The sequence below is a fragment of the Ascaphus truei genome, chromosome 15, assembly GCF_040206685.1.
Source record: "Ascaphus truei isolate aAscTru1 chromosome 15, aAscTru1.hap1, whole genome shotgun sequence".
Taxonomy (NCBI): Eukaryota; Metazoa; Chordata; class Amphibia; order Anura; family Ascaphidae; genus Ascaphus; species Ascaphus truei.
In genome coordinates, this window is record NC_134497.1 from 6,693,079 (window position 1) to 6,709,776 (window position 16,698).

At 49.1% G+C, this 16,698-nt stretch overlaps 1 protein-coding gene across 5 annotated transcripts in view; it reads left to right on the plus strand.

Annotated features, from left to right (window-relative positions):
• CDH4 (cadherin 4) overlaps window positions 1–16,698 on the plus strand; it is a 499,844-nt gene that overhangs the window by 334,543 nt on the left and 148,603 nt on the right. The gene's annotated exons all lie outside the window — the stretch shown is intronic.

Consider the following 16,698-nt stretch of genomic DNA (forward strand, 5'->3'; position numbering starts at 1 on the left):
TTCTGCGAGGGCATACGTCAAGGCGAGTTTAGACATCTTCTGTTGAAGATTAGGGGGAGCGACTTCTAAGAAGGTGACTCGATACACCACGCTCTCTGACTAGCGATTAGACGTTTACAAGCGCGTCTTGTACATTTGTAACTTTCGTTTTTTAAACTACTAGCATAACGGAGAGAGCGTGCGTACACCTGTGGCATTTTAAGTTATGGTGGGTGAAAAAGCCAAGAGAAAACCTCCACGGTTAGCATATAGCCAATAAAGAATATCACTTGTCAGCACATTCACATGTCTTAGACAGGTCTGCAACCCCCCGCCTTTCACCATTATCACCTCGCATAGAGTGCTCCCACTGCAGCAAGGGATTCTGGGAAATGACATGCAAATGAACACACAATGTGTCACCTTTTGCCTGGAATAAATGTGTCAGCTTAAAAGCTGTGTGAACGGCTATGCATCTGCTTAAAGCTGCAGTTCAGTCTTTTTTTTTTAAATTATTTTTTTTACTTCAATAGTTTCATGTGTGCAATCTCTAATTACCTAAAGAACTGTATAGCTGCCAGTCAATTCGTTCTCCATGTATTGATAGGTCGAAATTTGGTGACATAATTAGTGAAGGGATCTGTTTATATTCTGCTTGTCTGTCAGTGGAAGCTCATGAATATTCATGAGTACTCCTGCACTGACAAGTGCTAGAGGGATGGCAGGGCTGACAAAGGGGTGTGCCAGGGCTTGTGACAGGACATAAAGGGGCAGTGCCTTAGCAAATGGCTGTTAAAATAGAATACAAGAAAATTTGTCTTTCAAAGTTGTTTTTTTTAAAACAGAAAATGCTAAAAGTATTTTTTCTTAATACAGAACTGATTTATTAAAAAAAAAACCCACATGCCGGATATTGACTGAACTGCAGCTTTAAATGGGCTCCATGTGAATGGATATTCCAGGCAACAGGTGACACATTATATGCTCATTTGCATGTAATTTCCCAGACCGCATGCGCCTCTTTCCGCCCCTTCTTGCGGCTCTCTGCAGGTTGCTAACCCCCAGCTGCTGCCTCTCTACCTTCCCTTACAGAGGCGGGGGCGGGCCAGTGACGTCACGGAGCTGGTTCACCCTCATTGGGCGAACCGCTCACGTGACCGGCCTGTCTCGCCGGCAAGCGGGGGAATTTTTAATACCCCTAAGACCTGCGGAAGCGCAGGTGAGCCCCTACTAAAGCTGCTCTAATTGCGGCTGTAGGGGCTCAGTGCTGAGCAGGAGCGCGCGTCAGCACGCTTCCGCAAGCACGCAGCAAACATGGCCGAGGCCTTTGAATTACTGTAAGTTACTTTGAATTTGTTCAAACCCCACAACTTCAGTCCCTACACAGACCACTATTAAGCGACTTATAAACGGGGAGCTTTTGGCTTTTCCTTTTGTTAAACATACATCAGTGTTACATAGAGACGACACTTTAACAAAACAATTCCCAGGGTGTTCTCAGGTGTGATCTGTACCCGTATATATTCCTTTAGCTGCTTTAAACAATTTTTTATTTTTTTTGCATTTCGCCGTTTTTTATATATGCTTTGAAATAATGACTATTGATATATACTTTTACCTGAATACTTCTATGCATGCCATGTTTAATTAAAGGGTTTTCTCCCTTCTTTGGGCTTTCCTTGTGTTTGATTACAATTACATGTTACCCTTTGGGTGAGCGGCTCCCGCCCTGTGTTACACTGCGCTCCCTCTGCTAGAAAATACTTACAGTATTCCGCGAACCCCTAATTAATAAATCTTATCACCAACTCGTCAGATTATCGCTAACAAACCTGCACGACCGATCCCAGGCAGTATGGTGTCCTGAGCTAGTGGGGGGAACATACACTTAATAAGGCCCCAAACTGCTCCCTCCGTGTGCAGGCAGCATGGGGGTGGTAAAACTGTCACTCACTGCGAGAGCTTCCAAAGTCACGCCCCACAATGCATTGCTGCTGTGGATGCAAAGCATTTTGGGGAGTGACTTTGGAAGCTCCTGCTGTAAGTGACAGGTATACCACCCACGCTAAGGTGCAGTTTGGGGCCTTACTAAGTGCGCTGCCCCCACACGGGCTCAGGACCCCACTATACTGCCGGGGATCCGCCAGTACAGAATGAGGGGGGCAAACTCCTGAGAGACACCTCCCGAATTACTGCTCTATGTGCACTTACATAGAATACATTGTCATGTGGACACTATGAAGTATATTGGCCCGATGTTAGTGTTATATGAGGACCGCCCTATCCTCTCTTTATAACCTCTACACGGATGACGGTTCCCTTGATTGTCAGATCTTTCGCGCCGTTTACAATACCTTGCGTTTCCTACAGTATCTCATTAAAGGTAAATTGGGCACGTGCCCAAAATCCCGATATTGGGAAACAGGAACTAAATCCCCTGCGGGAAAAAAGGGAAAATCTGAGAGTTGGGCGGCTGTAATGGGCCCGGTAACAAGGCAGGTGTCAAGCACGCCATCGTTTTATCTCCCTTTATAGCTGCTGGAAGCACATCCGTCCTGCGTGCCGATTGTCCACATTGCAATTTCTGCCATCAGAATGATCTATCCTCAATTTAATGGAAATGAATGCAGAAAAGAGCTGTGCATTAACTTTACCGGTATGCTATGATGCTTTTCGCCCACGCAGGGACCGGCGGAGCAAAGCGCGGCAGAGTGTGTAGACATTGCGTCCCAACATTCTAAGCGCAGGGCGCTTGATGCTGTAACCCCTGCAGCCCTGTGCATTGCAGTTTAGACTGCTGTGGCGCTGGCGGGGTTAAGCCCGAAATGGATATTTCTTCATTAACGCCTGTCTCGTCAGACATGGCGCTACCCATATCCGCGGCAAATCCTTTGTGAGCCTGTTCCTGTTCCAGTGTCACTGCTTCATTTCTCCGACATCTTCTCGTTGCAATTAATTATTTCGTTGCAAATGAAAGTCATGCCCAGCATTGATTTAGCAATGTAGCAATTAACCAGTGGGGCAAAACAACTGTTAGTAATTATACAGCACGGATGTCTCTATGTGCTCATCACAGACACGGCGATAAAACCTTACCTCCTCCAGTATGCGCTGGGGGATTTCTGCAGCTGACAGCACTCGGTAAATCTAATTACAGGTTGAGGGGGTTTTCAAACTCCCCAAATGTGTCAAAGTGTCTCATGTCTGGGAGATGTGTAATTTCCAATAAGCATTTGCAAAAATGTAGTAACCATAATTTGCATTTTTTTTTTATACATATAATATAGTATATATTAAACATATATTATCTATCTATATATTTCTCAAACCGTTGTATGCGTGTCTGGTTGTCCTGTCCCTAGCGGCAATTACATTGGAGCTTTGGCCCGACACTCCGCCTCAGGCCAATGAGATGGCTCCATTGGCCTGAGGCGGAGTGACGGACCAAAGGTCACACACAAAGGTCACACACTGACACTCACACACACACACACACACTCTCACACACACCCTCCCCCCCCCCCACCCCTGTGTCCCTTCCCGCATTGCCTCCAAGCTCACACCCCAGCCGCTACAGTCAGCGGGGGAGCAGAGCGAGCGCCCGGGACACAGCGGGGGAGCGGCCACAACACGCTGCCTCCCGCCTCAGATCCACGTGGGAGCTGCCGGATGGGTGAGGGAGCTGCCGGACGGGTGAGGGAGCGGCCGGACGGGTGAGTGAGCAGGCGGACGGGTGAGGGAGCGGCCGGACGGGTGAGTGAGCGGCCGGACGGGTGAGGGAGCGGCCGGACGGGTGAGGGAGCGGCCGGACGGGTGAGGGAGGGAGCGGCCGGATGGGTGAGTGAGGGAGCGGCCGGACGGGTGAGGGAGCGGCCGGACGGGTGAGGGAGCGGCCCACAACAGGCGGGACGTTTCGGGGGGGAGCACAGACGGAAGATTTCAGGGGGGGGGGGACAGACGGAAGGTTTGGGGGGACACACAGACGGAAGGTTTGGGGGGACGACAGACGACCGGCAGACACTGGAGGAAGGTGGAGCAAGCGGCCATATGATACATTGTCACTTACCTCCCCCCCTCACCTCCCGCACCCCCCCCCACTTCCCTTCCCCTCCCCCCACTTCCCTTCCAACCCCCCCTTCCCCTCCCCCCCTTCCCCTCCCCCCCCTTCCCCTCTCCCCCTCCCCCCTCTCCCCCTCCTGTCACCTCCCGTCACCCCCCCCTTCACCTCCCGTCACCCCCCCTTCACCTCCCATCACCCCCCCTTCACCTCCTGTCACCTCCCCTCCACCCCCCTTTCACCTCCCGTCACCCCCCTTCACCTCTCCCCCTTCACCCCCCCTCACCCCCCTTCACCTCCCCTCAACCTCACCTCCCCTCCACCCCCCCTTCACTCCCCCCTTCCCACCTCCCACTACTTCTGCCCTTCCCCCACCTCCCCCCTTCCCCTCCTCCCACTTCCCCTCCTCCACCTCCCCTCTTCCCCTCCTCCACCTCCCCCCTTCCCCTCCTCCACCTCCACCCACCTTCCCCCTTCCCCCCTCCCCCCACCTCTCCCCTCCTCCCACCTCCCCCCCTCCACTCCCCCCACCTCCCCTCCACCCCTCCACCCCCCCTTCCCACCTACCCCCTTCGCCTCCCCTCCACCCCCTCTTCGCCTCCCCTCCACCCCCCTTCACCTCCCCTCCACCCCCCCTTCACCTCCCCTCCACCTCCCCTTCACCTCCCCCCACCACCCCCCCTCACCTCCCCCCACCACCCCCCCTCACCTCCCCCCACCACCCCCCCTCACCACCCATCCGCATCCCCTCACCCTCCCTTCACCTCCCCTCACCCTCCCTTCACCTCCCCTCCTTCAACGCCTTTCAGGCCCGCCCTCCCGCCTCTGCCTTTCGCCCACCCGCCCTTCTGCCTTTCACCCGCCCACCGCTCACACCCACCCGCCACACTCGACACACACTCGCCGCCTCTCACCCACCCCACACACTCGACACCTGCCGCCTCCTGCCCCTACGCAACAACATCACTGACCAGCTGTCACCCGCACTCGCCACACACCCGCCGCCTCACACCCTACAAGGACCCCGACCCACAGCCAGCACTCACTACCCACGTGCCACCCGTACTGAACACCCACCCGCCGCCTCACACCCTAGCAGGACACACGCCTCACATTTTTACATCACTTATGGCACCAAAATATACATTGTACTGTGGTGTGGTTACAATAAACCATTTTTATACAACATCGTATTACATTTTATTCCATCTTTCTTTTCAACATTATTATCCAACCTTTCCAACAAATAGTCACCTATTGTTCCACGATTTATAAATAATACTACCTATTACGCATTTACATCCCGGGCAACGCCGGGTCTCTCAGCTAGTTTACTATAATATAGTATGTTGAGAGGGTTATAAAGTCGGCTTTTAATGTGTCCATTTGTCCCAAGTTTATTTGTCCACTTATTACTTCTTTTTTTTTAAAGGATATAATGCAGCTAGAATGACACAGAAGGGCAGAATCCCCGGATGAATGCTCGCTGTGCTATAGGATATTAGTGAGAGTAGTCAATATAAGAAATTCAAAGTAAAATGAAAAATAGATGATGGTGATTGGTGAGGAGAAATAGTGGCCCATCATATGGACACAGCCGAGGACAAATACTAACATAAAAGTAAAATAGCGAAAAACTACACTGTGCCGGGGCAAAATAGGTGTAGTGTAAATGCAGATAGATAACCCAGTACTGTAGGGTGAAAATCGGGGTGCTGCTGATACCCAAGTCAGTCTGACTACACGAGACGCTGCAATACGGCTGCCACCACCACCTGCATGTGTAACCCCCTAGGAACTGCCCAGGAGTGGTATATCAGGCAGATACGGGGTGCACAGGTCTTCCAAGTGATGTTGGCAACCTGGCGAGGCGGCGGTAGAGGAACCTGATACAAAGTTCTGCCAGAGCCGACTGATTGTATAGTTTGGTGTCACGGGGATACGTATTGCTGTAGCAAAATGAAATACAATTGATACAAAATAGATGGTATACAATTGCCATTTTTCAGCTAGTAGTGTAGATAGCGCTCTAATAAGCATTACTAGCATAAATTGCTCTGTATGGAGGTCCGGAAGGGGTCACCACATAAACAGCTGTTGATTTTGCCGCAGCGTCGGAGAGCAATATGTGACATCCCATGTTAAGGATAGCGCTGTGTGGTAACCCCATACAGAGCTGTTGGTGTCAGTATGTTACGTTTCAGTCATAAGTATGTTGAAAGGTATCGCTAGGTAAGTGTACGGATTAGCCAACAGACAAGTGACCAAGGGACCATCTGGAAATGTATATAGCGGCCACGGTGATTGCGTAGCGCTAGAAGGTAATGTATTAAGCTATAGTAGGGGAGAGCTTGGCACGTTATGCATAGTCACCACGTAACTTTGTTTTGGTGAAACCCAGAGGTATAGGGAGGTGCATAGAGTCATGGCCACCCTTCTTCTGGTCTTATGCCAGTACAACCGTTCCGTAGCACAAAGATATTTATGGATGAGGCAGGGTGTCCCATGCTCACTGTAACATGTACAATACTTCCTTCGACTAGACTAAGAGGCTATAGAAAATCAGAAAAAGACTGAACAAGAATGGTGTCCATGGAACATGGAAGGACAGCCAAGAGGAAACCACTATGCTGTAAAAAATAAAATCATTACTGCCGTGTGAAGTTCGCTACATAGACGATTCACAAGACTTCGGAAACAATGTTCTCTGGACAGACGAGTCGAAGGTTGAACTCTTTGGTCATAATGAGAAACGTTATGTTTGGCAAAAACCCAAACTGCGTTCGAACAGAAGAACCTTATCCCAGCTGTCCGGCATGGTGGTGGGAGGGTGATGGTTTGGGGGCTGCTTGGCTGCCTCAGGACCGGGACGGCTTGCCATCCTTGACACAATGCAGAATTCATGGTTGTATCAGAAGATTCTAGAGGATAATGTCGGGCTATCTGTCTGTGAGCTGAAGTGAAAGTGGGTCATGCAGCAAGACAATGATTCTAAACATACAAGCGGATCTACAAAAGAATGGCTGCAGAAGAAGAAATTCTGCGTGTTAGAATGGCCTAGTCAAAGTCCGTACCTAAACCCCATGGAAATGTTGTGACAGGACCTGAAGCGAGGTGTCCACGCAAGGAAGCCCTCAAGTGTCACGGAGCTGAAGCAGTTCTGTAAGGAGAAATGGGCCAGAATGCCTCCAGCCCGATGTGCGAGACTGACCAGCGGTTACAGGAGACGCTTAGTTGAAGTTATTGCTGATCAAGGGGTCGCCACCAGGTACTGAATCTAAAGGGTCACATCCTTTTGCACACATGGATATTAAATGTTGGATCATTTGGCAGTAAAGGGGTTAAAAAAAAAAAAAACTCCAGGAAAAAAAGTTTATCCCTAGATAATAATATGCTGGGGTTTACTTCCTCCTCCCCCACAAATTGGTACAGCTGGAAACCTGTCGCCCTCTCACTCAGGCCTGCAGTTTAAATCTGCAGCTAGGCTCATGCAAGCACGTTCTCCAAGTCTCCTTAAGGTCTGCGGGTGCATCCATCAGCGGGCTTGTCAAAACGCTTCAGACTTATTACTTTTTAATGACATGTTTTATTACTACCTAATTATGAGGTCAGGTGAGGTACAACTGGAACCCAACAAAGTCTTAGAGCTTCTAAAGTAAATTAGGAGAGGAGGTCATTATAAATTACAGGAAATTATTAGCAACGCACTGTACGTTTCTCCGAGCAAGAAACGGGGCGAGCAGAATAATTGAGCTATGTTTTTCAATTCCACAGATGGCGGCCGCTAGCTAATTATTCTCATTTCTGGAGCACCTTGAATCTTTGGGTTTCTTTTTTTAAATACAAAATGTTGCGCTCAAGATGAACCGAAGTCTGTTTTGGAGAGCGTTGTATTTTCCATGCACAGGACAGATTTTTCAAGGTCTGTAAATTACAAAAACCTAATTAGAAGTTTTTTTTCCGTCTGCAATCAGTCTTTGCCCCTGGAGTCAAAGCGCAGTCTGCTGTATCGCGCCCGTCTCAGCGATATCTGCCGCTTTGAATCTTTCCATGACCCTCTGGCAGTGAAGTGGTTAAATAAGTAATAAATAAACAATGGCGTAGAAATGTGGTGTATCCACGCAAAGGAAAGTGTGGCACGCCACCGCAGTACCATTTCCCGCGTGCGTGAGTCTGTAACGTGACACAGGTTATTAGCAGGTCTTTGGGCGCTAATAAAGGGGAAGAAATGCTACACAGACGCAGCATTCTATACATCCCGTTATAATCTGTGCACCATGTAACTCCCCCCCCCAACTCCTCCTACTGACTCTCCCCAAGGTGCAAGCTGGGGCAGAGACGCAGAATGTGATACATCTCATTATAATCTGTGCCCCATGTAACTCCCCCAACTCCTCCTACTGACTCTCCCCAAGGTGCAAGCTGGGGCAGAGACGCAGAATGTGATACATCTCATTATAATCTGTGCACCATGTAACTCCCCCAACTCCTCCTACTGACTCTCCCCAAGGTGCAAGCTGGGGCAGAGACGCAGAATGTGATACATCTCATTATAATCTGTGCACCATGTAACTCCCCCAACTCCTCCTACTGACTCTCCCCAAGGTGCATGCTGGGGCAGAGACGCAGAATGTGATACATCTCATTATAATCTGTGCCCCATGTAACTCCACCCAACTCCTCCTACTGACTCTCCCCAAGGTGCAAGCTGGGGCAGAGACTCAGAATGTGATGCATCTCATTATAATCTGTGCCCCATGTAACTCCACCCCAACTCCCCCTACTTATTCTCCCCAAGGTGCAAGCTGGGGCAGAGACGCAGAATGTGATACATTTCATTATAATCTGAGCACCTTGTAACTCCCCCAACTCCTCCTACTGACTCTCCCCAAGGTGCAAGCTGGGGCAGAGACGCAGAATGTGATACATCTCATTATAATCTGTGCACCATGTAACTCCCCCAACTCCTCCTTCTGACTCTCCCCAAGGTGCATGCTGGGGCAGAGACGCAGAATGTGATATATCTCATTATAATCTGTGCACCATGTAACTCCCCCAACTCCTCCTACTGACTCTCCCCAAGGTGCATGCTGGGGCAGAGACGCAGAATGTGATACATTTCATTATAATCTGAGCACCTTGTAACTCCCCCAACTCCTCCTACTGACTCCCCAAGGTGCATGCTGGGGCAGAGACGCAGAATGTGATACATCTCATTATAATCTGTGCACCGTGTAACTCCCCCAACTCCTCCTACTGACTCTCCCCAAGGTGCAAGCTGGGGCAGAGACGCAGAATGTGATACATCTCATTATAATCTGTGCACCATGTAACTCCCCCAACTCCTCCTACTGACTCTCCCCAAGGTGCAAGCTGGGGCAGAGACGCAGAATGTGATACATCTCATTATAATATGTGCACCATGTAACTCCCCCAACTCCTCCTACTGACTCTCCCCAAGGTGCAAGCTGGGGCAGAGACGCAGAATGTGATACATCTCATTATAATCTGTGCACCATGTAACTCCCCCAACTCCTCCTACTGACTCTCCCCAAGGTGCAAGCTGGGGCAGAGACGCAGAATGTGATACATCTCATTATAATCTGTGCACCATGTAACTCCCCCAACTCCTCCTAGTGACTCTCCCCAAGGTGCAAGCTGGGGCAGAGACGCAGAATGTGATACATCTCATTATAATCTGTGCACCATGTAACTCCCCCAACTCCTCCTACTGACTCTCCCCAAGGTGCAAGCTGGGGCAGAGACGCAGAATGTGATACATCTCATTATAATCTGTGCACCATGTAACTCCCCCAACTCCTCCTACTGACTCTCCCCAAGGTGCAAGCTGGGGCAGAGACGCAGAATGTAACTCCTCCCCAACTCCTCCTACTGACTCTCCCCAAGGTGCAAGTTGGAGCACATAGTGCAAACATTGAAGCAAAGACCTTGATACATTGATGCCAATAGATCTAAGATTAAAATGGTGCTATATGAGTCAATGTCCACTTTATTCCCTGATAGAGGAAACCCGTCTTGCTGCCGGGACATTTAGGTGCTGGCCGTTTCGCCCCCGGAATAATGTGTTCCTTAACCCCCTAACCTTACCTAAAAAACCCTTAGGCAACGATTATACCAGATGCCGCTGAGCGGCAGCGCGATCAGGTGATGTCACCGTCGCGCCGCCGCCCAGCGGCATCTTGATTAGGGGTTGCAGAGGGCCTGCGCTCATCCCCACGGCATTTAAATGACATGCCGGGTGAACGCGTGAGGCCTCTGCAGCCTATTACTTACCGAGATTCAGGTGGCTGCTGACACGTCGCCATGGCAACGTGACATCACATGACCCCGCGGCATCATTTGATGCAGGGAACGGAAGTAAGGGGGGACACGAGCACCCGGCGCAGCATGCAGGGAGAGGGCGCAGCTGCAAATGTCTGTGCACCCCTAACCCATTAACTCCTTACCCTGAAACCCCTAACCTTAATCCCTAATGATAACGCTAACCACTTATTTTAGGTTCGCTACAGCCGGTGGCTGACTGTCCTTGGCGGCTGAATGGCCGCGGTGAAAGGTCCCAGTCCGAAAACTCCAAACCCAAAAGATTTGAGTGTCATATTTCCCCGTTTGACATCTCCAGCTGTGACTCCTGTCTGCGTTCCCTGTCGTCCCGGCTCCCCGCCTACACCATACTGTGTCCCGCACGCCCACGAAATGCTCGTTCCCTGCAAATCATTGCAGAACGGCTCGCGCCGGGTCGGAGCGGGTCCCCTTCATTATCCGCATGCCCTGCGCCTGGAGCAGTGCTGGCTCTGAGCGCGTGGCAGGCAGGAGGGAAACGCGGAGGTCCAGCAATTAGAAATGCCTCGCAGCGTTCCCGACACGGGGAAGTGTTCCGGAAACCATGACGTGTGGTTAACCCTTCACATAGTGGGAAAGACCAACACAGAATACGAAAGGGCATCAATACTCTGCAGGGGAGTAACGTGTTTGTGTGTGTGTGTGTGTGTGTGTGCGTGTGTGTGCGTGCGTGCGTGCGTGTGGTAACTCTCAGCTTTGAGACGGTTTTCCGCCCGTTGTCCAGTTGGGGGGCGGCTTTGGAATAATTTGCCAACTGTGAGTGCCAAATGCAAATGTTGTGTTGTGCAAATGTGCAATTTTTCAAAAGTTATACTTTTTAGGGTATAGTAAATTCTTCACTATAAGAGTTAATATATGTATTTTTCTATCACTAATTGAATTAATAGCACTTTTTAAATTCTAATTTTTGATTTTGTGTTTAGGTTTAATTATTGTTTTTCTTTGTTTGTATATTATTTAATTTATTTTATTTTTTATTTTTAAATATTAGTAGCACTTTTGTCTTTGAAAAAACGTTTATTTGTGTTATATCTTCTTTTTTTCTTTTTTGCACTAGGGTTTTGAAGCTTTTTTTTTTTTAAGTCATGGACGTTTTTCAATGTCATAATGTCAAATTTAATAAAGTTGTACTTGTTATAGGACCTAGTGAACCAATCGGAAAGCACCACCCTTTATCCCATAGCCCTTACATTGCAGGGAGAGATGTGTGATGTTCAATAAAGTTTGTTGATATGACGCGATCCCAGCACCCGATCGAGACGCGTCTAAGAGGAGATGCAATCCGATTGGTTGTACTGTCCGTGACGTCACGTGATATAAATTTAAGCTTCATATAGTTTTGTGTACACCTTGAGAACGGGCATAGTGCCCGAAACGCGTTGGTGGACCCCTGCTGTGACCTAAGGGGGGACATTTGATCCACTTTTTATGGAATAAATACTTTTTTGATGCTGCATGCTGTGAGCCTCCTTCTGTTCCCTTTGGCAGTGCACTGCCTTATTTTTTACCAGTTCCAGCTGTGGATGCTGTTGCTTTGATAACGGAGTTTTATAGGTGTAAGAGACTTGTTTTTGCTACAATAATGTTACTTTTATTGGTGCAGAAACATTTGCACGAATAGATGCAGAACAGACACTGAGGCCGCGATTATAGTGGCGGCAGCGGAGCGCGCTCCTGCGGCTCGCGCGGAACCTGCGCTGAGGTACTAGGCGACAGGAGGCGTGGCGCGGGCATGGCCGTGACGTCACGTGAGCGGCTCGCCCACATTTGCCTCAACGGCGCACATACACAAAATTATTTGTCTGGCCGAGAACGGCGCACACACGGTGGCGTGCTCTATGGCCGGCCTCATAGAGGTACAGCGATTTGTTCGCGGTGCGCGATATTATTCTATATCAGTCCGTGTCTGTCCACAATTGCCCATTGATACCCCAGCGGCACTAGTATCAAATATTACCCCAAGTTCCTTAATACTGTATTGTTCATTTACTAGTAGTTTCCCCAGCTTCTGTAAACCAAAATGGTGGACGTTTTACGAGCTTGAATTCCCTGACCAAACCGAGGCGGACTTTATAGTAACTCATTTTTGCTTAGTAAAGGTGTTGGTTTAATCGCACAAACCTTTCCACATCACCTTGAAAACAAACAAACTATTTTGGCAGTGCGTGGCTGGCGGTGGGAGCTTAAAGCTGCAGACCGGGCAATATCCTAAATGGGTGTTGTTTTTAAATAAATCAGTTCTGTGCTATGAGAAAATACTTATAGCATTAAAAAAATAAATAATAAATTCTCAATGACATTTTTAATGTATTATAATGTAACAAGCGTTGCTTGTTTCTATAGCAACCATTTACAAAGTCACATCCCCTTCCTCACACACCCCTTTTTGAGCCCTGCCCTCTTTCTAGCAGTGCACCAATTGTATCTAGTGACTGCCTGGTCACATGATCTTCCCCACAGAACTTTGCAACTTTGGTCCTCTTCTGCTGCACTGGCAGCCATTTAGTGAACCCCCGAGCCGAATCTTCACCGATCGATCAGCAACTTAGCTAATTACTTATCATTGTGTGGATTTTTTTGATAGACATATTAAGGGGGAGGGGGACGGACGGCAGCTGTTACTGCGGCTTTAACCGCCTCCCAAAGCAGTTCTGGGACGCCAGCTCAGTACATCCTGTTATAACACGTCTCAGAAAGGCACTTTAATTGCTCCAGCAATTCACACGTGGACGTCTCGTTTTCTGCTCTCTCTTTTCACTTATCCCTCCCCAGTTAATCCGAGCGCCTCTGCTAGTTCCCTGACCTTTTCGTGAATTTTAATTCTACACTCGGAAATAAAATGTCATCAAAATTTTATGGCATTTGATATGGCGGCTGAGATTTATCGCGGCTCCACTTTCACCGGCAGGAAGACCGTTTGCCCCCAGCAAAACGTTTCATGTGACCAAAAAGCCCCTCGCATTGCTCCTTGCCTCTGTGAATAAACAAATACCGCCTGCACTTGTATTTAGGTAAACCCTGTCCTGGTAATTCTGTTAGCGGTTGGATAAGTCATCAGGCTCCCTTGATATTTACTTTCCAAAGTGGAATTTAAGCTTCTTTAATGTGCCGGCATTTCGTGGTAGAAAATAGCTGGTTATTAAAAATGCAATCGCTCTCACCATTAAAGAATAAAAAATACGTTTACATGTTATGGTTGTATTTATATGGTATTTAACACGGGTTGCAGGAATTAGAGCAGGGGGTGCTCAACTCCAGTCCTCAAGACTCACCAACAGGTCAGGTTGTCAGGATATCCCTGCTTCAGCACAGGTGGTGCAGTCGAAGATTGAGCCACCTATCCTGGAAACCTGACCTGTTGGTGGCCCTTGAGGACTGGAGTTACCCACCCCTGTATTAGATCAGTCCTCATGATGCCCCAACCCCTTGACAGGTCAGGTTTTCAGGATATCCCTGCTTCAGCACAGGTGGCTCAACCGGTCTCTGCTTCAGCACAGATGGCTCAATCAGTGGACTGAGCCACCTGTGCTGACGGAGGGATATCCTGACAACCTGACCTGTTGGGGGGGTCTTGAGGACTGCAGTTGAGCCCCCTGAATTAGAGCATCGTCAATGGAAACAAAACAATTCTAAATACTGTAACTCCCAGTTTAAAAAACCCACAATTTTTCATTTTATTTTTTCGTGCACTTTTTACCTGCGAAATGATACCCATTAGGCCGTCAGAATCTCACATTGCGGCCCTCACACCCTCTGCAGAATTCAGGGTGCGTATTCCGTCAGTCTGTCTGGGTTTTGAGGGATTTCATTACAGGAATGACACATATCGAGGTGAAGCTTCCGTTTCTCGCGTCTTCTGAACGGGGGGTTCGGGAATAATTTACGGCTCTCCAACCCGTCGCGTGGGTGATATCTGCGCATGGCGTTATGAGGGAGACGAAGTCACTTTCTTTTTTGGTTATTGGAATAATGACGAGCGTGTTTGGGGTTTTTTCCCCCCACACCGTTTCCTCGTGTTAAATGTGGGAAATAGGGAAGTTATGGGGCTGGCATATATATACGGACAGGTTAATTGGGCGCCAGATCGGGTGCGCTAATCCCGACCGGCACTGGCTGAATCTGTCCCGTTGTGTAGCCCACAATAACCCACAATCACGGATGTTATTGTAACAGAACCTTTTCAGTTACTTATTAACAAATGGGTACATTGCTCTGAAACGGGAGCCAGGTGAAAGGAGGGGGAGGATTGGGTTCAACGTTGGTTTTGAAGAGTAAATGCACATTTAAAATAAGTCATGTTGTTCGGCCCGAATATGTCTGCTCTTTCTCGGTTCTCTGTGCGCTGTTTTTGACGCCGATAATTAGGTCACCATCCTCCGGTACATTCAGTTATGGTTGGAACACCTATTCCATATCTTGAGATACGGCTTCCCTGTTCTGGGGAAGAGTTAAGCTCCAGTCAAATGAGACTAACATCTTCTCTGGCACTGGGAAGGGCTTCACAGTATACGAGGCGAGCGCAGAGAGCTAGCCCTTGGAGCGCACAGACGCGACCTCCGGTCAGGTCACACGGAAAGAGGCAGTCAGAGAGCGGGCGGAACCCCACGAGGACGGCGGCTAAATCTCTCCATTCCCATTACAGGGCCGGCTGGGATTGTGTCGCTGGTTTCGGTTCAGGGGGAGAGGGCCAGAGCCGCTTACGTTGTCCAGCCATCATCTCCTCCTTCTACGTGGCGTCCCATCATCACGACAATGCCATGTGATAGCAGGATTAGGTACCACAGCTTACAGAGACACCGGTGGCACCGCCATCGAGCCGGCCCTACGGCAGACTCTTCGGTGCTTCCTTTCGTTCCTGGTTAACAGCAAATGCCTCCTGTGTGCGGCCGCCTCTTTTGCTCACCGCTGGCACTGGCCCTGGTGGGAACCAGGAGGCCCCCCTGAGCCAAACGGCCTCTATTTTCAGGGTAAACCCTATTTGACAAGATACTTACCGGTTAGGTTACCGGTTTTTAATCTCTCAGGGGAAACAAAATGGCTGCCAAATCTGATGCCAATAGAAAGTTGCAGCATCATTGGTTGTAGCTTCCTATTGGATGGCCATTAGAATCCCCAGGAAGTCTCTTGGGAATCAGGGGCGTCCCCAGAGCAAAACATAGTGTGGTTCAGCCCTGGAGGACCCATCCACCCCACCCCAGTAGGGTTTCCAGGTGGCTCCTCCAAAAATACTGGCACAATGATGAAAGGTGCGACGCGCTCGAGACAGAAAGACACCTCTCACCATTCCATGCTGTTTTCTCCTCTCCTTGACCCCACCCCAAGGCTCCTGACACCACTTCCTGATTGACTGCTTCTGGGTAATGTAGTCAATCAGGATGGAGGAAGTTGCCCAGCCCCCTAGCAACAGCTCAGGGAAATCCCGCGACCCCCCAAGCTGGTCAGGTCACTATATCCAGAGAGGTAATTAATACCAGTATACACATACAGTACACACCCAGAGAGTTAATACCGGTATACACATACACGCCCAGAGAGGTAATACCGGTATACACATACACGCCCAGAGAGGTAATACCGGTATACACATACACACCCAGAGAGGTAATACCGGTATACACATACACGCCCAGAGAGGTAATACCGGGATACACATACACGCCCAGAGAGGTAATACCGGTTTACACATACACACCCAGAGAGGTAATACCGGTTTACACATACACACCCAGAGAGGTAATACCGGTATACACATCCACGCCCAGAGAGGTAATACCGGTATACACATACATGTCCTGAGAGGTAATAATACCGGTATACACATATACGCCCAGAGAGGTAATACCGGTATACACATACACACCTAGAGAGGTAATACCATTATACACATACACACTCAGAGAGGTAATACCGGTATACACATACACGCCCAGAGAGGTAATACCGGTATACAGATACACGCCCATAGAGGTAATACCGGTATACACATACACACCCAGAGAGGTAATACCGGTATACACATACACGCCCAGCGAGGTAATACCGGTATACACATACAGTACACGCCCAGAGAGGTAATACCGGTATACACATACACGCCCAGAGAGGTAATACCGCTATACACATACACGCCCAGAGAGGTAATACAGCTATACACATACACGCCCAGAGAGGTAATACCGGTATACACATACACGCCCAGAGAGGTAATACCGCTATACACATACACGCCCAGAGAGGTAATACCGGCATACACATACACGCCCAGAGAGGTAATACCAGTATACACATACACGCCCAGAGAG